We start from the raw sequence: 9,379 nt of genomic DNA, 5'->3' as shown, positions 1-9,379 counted from the left end.
CGTAAATGGGAATTCGTTTATTGCTTGTAAGTTTCAATCTTCCATTCGCAGGTTGTTAAATATAGTTTACTCCATCCCTAGCTCCACGCGAACATGCAAAGTTAAGGTGGTGGAAAGTCATTCCCGAACATGCAATGTTTTAATCATTTTTTGTATGTTTTGCCCTTTAAACTGACAAAGTTGTGGATCTTGCCTCTAATGATTCTAGCAGAAAAGATATTGTAAATATGACATCAAACAAATGTTAATCCTTAATCATTCTGACAATGTGGATTATGAGTATCGTTCTGTTGCCAAGAAAGCAAGAAGGCAGGAAGGCAAGAAGACAAAAAGGAAGGAAGGCAAGAAGACAAGAAGGCAAGAAGACAAGAAGGCAAGAAGACAAGAAGATTAGAAGGCAAGAACACAAGAAGGCAGGAAGGCAAGAGGACAAGAAGACAAGGAGGCAAGAAGGCAAGAAGGCTGGAAGACAGGAAGGCAAGAAGGCAAGAAGGCAGGAAGGCAAGAAGACAAGAAGACAAGAAGGCAGGAAGGCAAGAAGACAAGAAGGTAAGAAGGTAAGAAGGCAAGAAGACAAGACAAGAAGACAAGAAGGCAAGAAGACAAGAAGGCAAGAAGACAAGAAGGCAAGAAGACAAGAAGGCAGGAAGGCAAGAAGACAAGAAGGCAGGAAGGCAAGACGACAAGAAGGCAGGAAGGCAAGAAGGCAAGAAGACAAGATGGCAAGAAGGCAAGAGGACAAGAAGGCTAGAAGGCAAGAAGACAAGAATGTAAGAAAGTAAAAAGGCAAGAAGACAAAAAGACAAGAAGGCAAGAAGACAAGAAGGCAGGAAGACAAGAAGACAAGAAGGCAAGGAGGCAGGAAGGCAAGAAGGCAAGAAGACAAGAAGACAAGAAAACAAGAAGGCAAGAAGACAAGAAGGCAAGAGGACAAGAAGACAAGAAGGCAAGAAGACAAGAATGCAAGAAGACAAGAAGGCAGGAAGGCAAGAAGGCAATAAGACAAAAAGGCAAGAAGACAAGAAGGCAGGAAGACAAGAATTAATATTCATGAATATTCTTGCATCAAAATATGTCATAGTGTGGCCTTTAAGACTGTAATGACCACATGGTAAAACTCAATGAAATGTTGACAGCATTGTTCAATGAGCTCGTATCTATGGTGGCATATTTCTGCCACGAGATAGCTAGGTAGCTATCACGATAATTTGTAAACTTTCCAGGAAATGTCTGCTTTTTTTGTGAACACATTTCAGCAATACATAATATTTTCTATTTTCTGCTAGCTTAAGATCTTCAGCGCTCTCGGTTTATATACTGGATTTGGACGGGAGCGCTGAAGTGTACTCCGTAGGGAAATCATACCAATAATCGTGCCAGAAATCTGACACGCTCGCGATTTTAAAAGAAATCGGCAGCAGCACTTTCTGATCAGTTAATATATAGTTAAATCTACCATTGTGCCAAATTTTACGCATTAAAACCCATAGATGATGGTAGAACTACCTGCCAATTTCGAACTGGTCTGAAACGTTTACTCTACGCCGCCATCTTGCTCCATTGAAATACGAGACTGACCCGCGCGAACCGCTAAGGGAGCACTTACATGTGCCGCTTCGCGTTTGAAGTTGCATCAGCATCCCGGTGGCAAAAAAAACACTTGGGAACATGGTTATTTTTTATTGAAATTGATTTGAGTTATTACTTTCATAGATAAATCCTTAAGAAAACTTGTATGTACAAATCATTTCTTTTGTTTACAAGGTGCTGTACATGTATATTTTAGCGGCTCGCGCGGTTACGTCATGCGAGAACCTCGTAGCTATTCAACAATGGCCGTCGAAATGATGCTGATCTAACAGTGACTTGTAAAAATCGGCGATTTTATTGTAAGATTTGCTTGCAGAATTTGATAAATGGTGTTAACTGATGTAGAAGTGATTACTTTATCAAGATACCCATACGTCTTCGTTCAAAATTTCAGTTGACTACGTTTGCGACGAAAAGTTGGACAACTTTTTATTTTGGTATGGTTTCATAGTAGGCCTGGTCCAAAACTCTAAAGCCGCAACTATAAAAAAATATATATAAGCGGCATTTAGAGTTTTGGAAGCCAGGACTAATTTTCTGCAAATGTTTTAGCGCAAAATTTCGCGTTAATGCTTGGAACTGCCACGAGATGCTCGGTAACTATCTCGATAATATTTTAAACTTTCCAGCAAAGTTGTGCATTTTTCTGAAAACATTATCACAATAAATTATTTTTTTCTCGATATGTTTTCTATTTCCGGGAAACTTTAGGCGATTAACATAAACCTTTCAGAAAAGTTCGAAATATCACGATAATTCTTGAAAGTATCGCGAAAACTTATCTAGATAATGTACTATGCTTTTCTGTTTTATGTTTTATATGATTAGGAAATCTCATTAAGTATAAAATAGGTATATTTACTAAACAAGTGTTAAATAACCTACATATTTGAATACTGGCATACTTTTTGTTTAGCAGTTACTTATGGTTAATTTTTATGCAGCACATGAACTACGTATTTTTCCTTTATCAGCTTGAGATATAAATTCATGTTCTGAACTACCGTACTTGTACTTTTAAGTTGGATACTAAACTATTTTAATAATTGGAATGCTTAACTATTTTAATAATTGAGAATAGTCTTTCTTTAAAGATAGAAGAAGAGGTTGCGCCACTGTATACACAGTTGTACGGTATTAGTACGGCATACAGTTGTTAGCTTTATGTTGCAAGGGTTGTCGCCCTTTTGGCTTATCTCCTCCATTTCTAATCATAGAGAGTTGATTTACGTTTCTCTGCCAATAAACGTTGATTTGCATCGTTACCGTTGTTCCTTGTTAACTGGCGTCGGCTGACGTTGTGTTCTATAAACAGACGACATCACTTACTTGTAACAGCTGACGTTGTGTTCCATAAGCAGACGACATCACTTACTTGTATCGGCTGACGCTGTGTTCTACATGCAGACAATATCACTTACTAGTATCGGCTGACGTTGTGTTCTATAAGCATCGGCTGACGTTGTGTTCTATGAACAGACGACATCACTTACTTGTAACGGCTAACGTTTTGTTCTATAAGCAGACGACATCACTTACTTGTAACGGCTGACGTTGTGTTCTATAATTTAAGCAGACGACATCACTTACTTGTATCGGCTTACGTTGTGTTCTATAAGCAGACGACATCACTTACTTGTATCGACTGACGTTGTGTTCTATAAGCAGACAACATCACTTACTTGTATCGACTGACGTTTTGTTCTATAAGTAGACGACATCACTTACTAGTATCGGCTGACGTTGTGTTCTATAAGCAGACGACATCACTTACTTGTATCGGCTGGCGCTGTGTTCTGTAAGCAGACGACATCACTTACTAGTATCGGCTGACGTTGTGTTCTATAAGCAGACGACATCACTTACTTGTATCGGCTGGCGTTGTGTTCTGTAAGCAGACGACATCACTTACTAGTATCGGCTGACGTTGAGTTCTATAAGCAGACGACATCACTTACTTGTATCGGCTGGCGTTGTGTTCTGTAAGCAGACGACATCACTTACTAGTATCGGCTGACGTTGTGCGACTGTGTCCGGGCAAATGCTCGATCTGTGTGTTGTGAGTTTGCTATTGAGCACTTTCACCTAAATAAAATCAATATAGATGTAATTTATTATTTTATCCTATGTTTGACGTCGCGGGAGTGTAATAAAGACATTACATAAAAAGGATAATGTAATACAGCTTTAACGTGGACGTCGTTTTATATGTAGGAGACGTTGGTCAAATTGACTTGTTTATATAATGAAAGTAAGTAGAATTTTTTATGCTTCGACTGGAAAAGCTAATATGTGATAAAAAGAATATTACATCTGCGACTTTACACACTGAATTGACTCGGCACAGTCTCGCATTTTATTATTTTATTCAACTCGTTTAATAAATTCAGTATGAAAGGACACTCATGTAATATCCTCTATGTCAAAAATATAAATATAATACAACATTTCATAAAATCATTAAGTGAAAAGATATCCTGGACCATTAGAAGTAAAGAAACAATGTTCCCACACCCCTGCCTTCGGGATACTTCATCCTATTTTTGCGTAATTTGGACATCAACACGATGTACAAAGGCAAAGTAAAACCATAAATTACAAAGACAAAACAAATATACAAAGAAGCTAAATGCAACATCGCCATGGGAAAGTTAGAGGTAAAACAAATTCTGGAACTGACCTTACACAATGCGCATGTAACTTTGCGCAGTGCGCACCAAATGTCACGTGGTGTTAACTAAACCACGATCTCACAGCTCACGTGATATCTGAGGATAAAAGACCCGTATTAAGATCGACAAATTATATATTCTCCGTTTGTAATTTCGGCATTCTTCGGACTTACGGAAAACCACGTGCGTGTTAAGCTACATTTTCACCCGAAAAATGTCTGCTTGCCGGGTGTCATTTACATCTTCAGTACCAGTAAGACAAAACTGCTTCCGTAATTTAAAACAAAAACAACCAATAGAACCATGGATATACGTATGCACTCTACTCATAGCAACATGTTATATAAATCTCTTCATCGATACAAAGCGAAAGGAACTCATAGATCTTTAAAATACAAGTTATATTTGTATACCTTGCTGATGGTTTAGTTTGCAGCCGATTTTACGAGGTTTGACTGTGACGTTTGTTTCACTTTTACAGGTGGCACTGTATCATCAGCTTCCAAGGAATGTGGACGATTAGTAGAGGGCGCTCCACCGTGTAATGTTTCCCAGAATGATATGTTATTTCCGCCGGAAACGAACTGTGACATTGTTGTAATAGCTGAAAACTGATGGAGAAATTCAAACATTGAGTTTCAAAATTGGAACTGTTCATCAACCATTAGTCTGGCTAGATAATATTGTTTTCATAGGAACACTTTCTAAATTTTTACTTTCTCTATCATCAGAATTCCTCTTTGATCTTTCTCTTGTTTTGAGAAGAATGGGGGCATTATTATAAAAAAATCTGAACTGCCTTATCGCTTATATCCTGTAAAAAACATAGGGTCTGAACACAGACTAGAAAACAATAGTATAGGATAAGAGAATAAAAATACTATTTGTCTCAATTCTATACCTGTATTAAATAAACCGCTATCTACAAATATTTAACGAAAGTTTGACTATAATGTGTTTGTCGTTGTTTTCATTAAGCAGACGACATCACTTACTTGTACTAGCAAAATGCCCAGCTTTATAATGCTACCTCACTGGAATATTACGCCGTAAACACGTAACATGATATCCAACTAAGTCAGATTATACTGACAACGGGCTGACAAAATTCTAGCCCTATCCTCTAAGTGCAAGCGCCAAGCAAGGAAGCTACTAGTACCATCATGACGCAGCCAGAGATCGAACCCACGACCTCCCGCACTCGAGCCGGGCGCTCTACCAGGATACCATGCACGTTTAAATACATTATCCAATTTGAAATTATGAAATCAGAAATGGCTTTGAAATGTGTATAATGTTTGTAAATAAAGTCTTTACTTTTCACTGATTTGTCTTTGAACGCTGTATTTTTGTCACTATAGGTTAAAGGTCAGTAATTCAAATCCTTCTTTGTTTCATATAAAAAACGACAACTTCATGTCGTCTTTACGTATCTTTAGAGAACATCACTTTTTCCTACACCAATTTTTCATGAAAGTTCTATCACAAACTAACGAAAAAATGAAAAGAAAATAGGGGGTTGAATAGTTCCTAGTGAAATGCCAGTCAGTTGTGGTCTGCTACCCTAAAAATGGCGCATATTTGCTCTCCTCCGCGCAATAAACACCTACTTCCGGTTTCGATCTGCAAAACTTGCCATGTGGGTTGTATGAACATGAAAACCGTCCCATTTCATGCAGAATGTATTCTAGTAGCGAAAAAGTGTGATGAAAGCACTCGTTCTACACGAATTTACGCAGAAAATGGGAAAATTAGGATCTATTTATTATGGACTTCTTTCGACTACACCACGGAAGCACATTTTCGACCGAATTACTGACCTTATTCCTATAAGAAATGTTTCTTATCAAATTTCACACCATTTTCATCTCTATTTCCAAGAAAGATGTAATACCAAACATATTGCCAAGTTTCATTGTGAAATTTCGAGATTTTAGAGAAATATAGACATTTAATAGAAGCCACCCCCTACCCATTTAAAGGGCTAAATTTTGGACTTATGGACCTTTTATTGTATATTTTGGTAAAAGTTCCACTCTTTTGCATCATTTTTCACTGGGATTTTGAAATATCATTCATTCCGTCATGAATAAGACCCAGAAGGATGCATTTTGTGCATTTTCTGACATTCTGGAGACAAAGTATTGGCCTTTTAATCCCAGAAATCGCTGCTGAAATAGGCGCATATACATAAAATAAGGTCAAAATTCAAAAAATGTCGAATTTCATTATTATTTTGCACTGGAAACACTCTTTTATATCATATACAACCGATTTATGGCTATAAAGACTAATTGCGTTGTGTCTCGAGAATAGTCTTATTTCAGCTCTTATAGGTTAAAGGTCAGTAATTCAAATCCTTCTTTGTTTCATATAAAAAACGACAACTTCATGTCGTCTTTACGTATCTTTAGAGAACATCACTTTTTCCTACACCAATTTTTCATGAAAGTTCTATCACAAACTAACGAAAAAATGAAAAGAAAATAGGGGGTTGAATAGTTCCTAGTGAAATGCCAGTCAGTTGTGGTCTGCTACCCTAAAAATGGCGCATATTTGCTCTCCTCCGCGCAATAAACACCTACTTCCGGTTTCGATCTGCAAAACTTGCCATGTGGGTTGTATGAACATGAAAACCGTCCCATTTCATGCAGAATGTATTCTAGTAGCGAAAAAGTGTGATGAAAGCACTCGTTCTACACGAATTTACGCAGAAAATGGGAAAATTAGGATCTATTTATTATGGACTTCTTTCGACTACACCACGGAAGCACATTTTCGACCGAATTACTGACCTTATTCCTATAGGCTAAATAACGGCTCATCTCCAATCTGCGGTACCGCTCTAGTCGTTCTTCTGCGCCAGTTAGATCGCTCACTTCGTCGAGCTGTTGTCAATAGAGAACACAATTCAACATCTTGTTTTAACAAGTTAAAGCATACCAAAAGTTCCTTCTCAAGAGAAGGAATAATTAAATAAAATATAATTCACTGCGTCTGATAAAATAATTCGGATCAGAAATTTTAACGTATTCCTCGAATCATGGAAAGCACTATATTTTATTATCGCACAAGTTTCGTATAGGCTTTCGCTGTGATAATTATCAAATTTGATTTGTTCATTTTAATATTCTCTTTAATGCAAAAGCGGTTAGTTAAAGATGTAAAAGTCCTGACTGTGTCAAACAATGGCTAGAAAATATGTCTAGAAAAGATCAAATACAACGTAACTAAACAGTTCCAAAAATGCTTTTTGAAGAAAATATCTATGATAGCAATAAATGACCATACTCTTCTCGGCGGATGGATTTGATTGTAAAAATATCATACTTAACCGCTTAAGATTTACCATGTATTTCATCTTTGATTTTATTTTCCGAAATTTCTGGTTATGTATTCAGAGTTTCTTTCAGCATATGTAACTCTGTCTTGTTTATATCACAGTATGATCTAAGTATAGGATAGACAACGAGTGCCGTTGTCTACGGGATATATACAACGAGCAAAGCGAGTTGTATATATCCCGTAGACAACGGCACGAGTTGTCTATCCGACTTAGACCACGTGACATAAAAACTGCAATTATTGAAAACTCTCCCACGCTTTCTATAGAAATTAGGATGAACGTGTTTTTATAAGAGTAATATCATCTTTGTACCGTTAGCGCTTAATTGTCAGTAGGGCATATGAAATAATGCAGGTTACTTGTATAAATTCAGTTTTACTCAAATACCGGATTTACTAAGATTTAACGTTCATTAACACTTTGAGTCATTTGCAATCACAAAATTAATGCTAAACAGTTAAATATGGATTTCTCAAAAATACTCAAAACTGGACTGCATGCTGAACAATTAGTTTTTGTGAGAAGTTTGCATGTTGGCGAAACACGATGACAGATACGTTGATTCGTTGATTCAAGAAGATAGCCAGGTTATTTATTTATTTAGTTAGTTAGTTAGTTAGTTAGTTATTGTTTTTATTTGTTTACTTTGTCTATCAGGATATAGTTAGAGCGTAGATGCTCGTAGGACTACGAATACCTTTTACTATATCGTGCCCTTCTTGTAAGAATGATGTAGTTGTTTTACTTTCTAACTGGGCCAAGTTGTTCGAAACTTTAACGGGTTGTAATTTAGTTTAGGTTAGTTTAGTTTATACTAATTTGTTTTAGCTCGATTGTGATGAAAGCTTTAACTGTTTAAGCTTATTGTAACCACTCTCGAGTCCGTTTCCTATGAAAACTAGTACTGGGGTTATATGAGAAGTCATGGTCGTGTCCCCAATGATGCTCGAACCCACGACTACTGCATTAAGCTGATAAACTAACCGCCTGTTAAATTTCTATTCAAGATACTAGTCTTGGTGGGTGGGAAATACTAGTATGATGTTTTAAGTTTACTGTAAAGATGATTTAGTGTTTAAAATCCTTAACAAGTACATTTGATTTTCGAAGTTTTCTAAACTGTCGAAATCTACTGATAAAGTTAATCGACCGTTAACTCAATCGCCTGTTAAAGTTTCGAACAACTGGATCCAGTTGTTTGCAAATGTAAGGATCGTGCTGACATGTCTTTTTTTATAAAAAGTGAACATAAAAAGTTACAACTGTTGGAAATGTTTCAGTGAATGTATAAATTACATTTTTACCCAGTTGGTTCTACACTACAAATATGTAATTTATTGTAATTCAATTGTATTGATATCTAATAAGATGGGGTCATTTTTACGATATTAACATTTAGACGTTGTCAACTGAATTTACCTCAAAGTCATTCTTATTTTTTATCCCAGTGATAACTGGTGAGAATATTGCAAGGTCATTTAACTCCGGAATTAGCCTGTATTGTTAGATGGTAAATTGACACGAAATTCACGCGTTTTTTTGCCCAAGTTTCCCCCGATATATATACAACGCTACTGTTGTATATGAAATATAGACGGGTACAAGTCTGATTTGCGATTGGCTATTTACGGATTATCGTGGTCTAAGTGCAAGTATAAGGTAGAACGATTTTCCCGTGCATTCAAGATCACTGAGATCACCGCCAAATATATCATCTTTACGTAAAATAAAACATAGTAGGTATACACTAAGAATTTAGGCAAAACGTTCA

General features: G+C 36.7%; 1 long non-coding RNA gene across 2 annotated transcripts; it reads right to left on the bottom strand.

The window, feature by feature from the left end:
- Positions 1-3,396: 3,396 nt before the first annotated feature.
- On the bottom strand, positions 3,397-5,623 carry LOC128549434 (uncharacterized). Of its 2 annotated transcripts, XR_008367620.1 has the most exons (4): positions 5,580-5,623; positions 4,676-4,873; positions 4,271-4,358; positions 3,397-3,675 (listed from the first exon to the last, which is right to left on the bottom strand). It is a non-coding gene; the product is annotated as an uncharacterized LOC128549434 (long non-coding RNA). The 2 variants fall into 2 exon arrangements; XR_008367619.1 differs by lacking the exon at positions 4,271-4,358.
- Between the last annotated feature and the right edge of the window lie 3,756 nt (positions 5,624-9,379).

Source organism: Mercenaria mercenaria, chromosome 16, assembly GCF_021730395.1.
Source record: "Mercenaria mercenaria strain notata chromosome 16, MADL_Memer_1, whole genome shotgun sequence".
NCBI classification, from domain to species: Eukaryota; Metazoa; Mollusca; class Bivalvia; order Venerida; family Veneridae; genus Mercenaria; species Mercenaria mercenaria.
The sequence above is the reverse complement of the archived record's forward strand: the minus strand, read 5'-3'. Positions and strand labels throughout refer to the sequence as shown.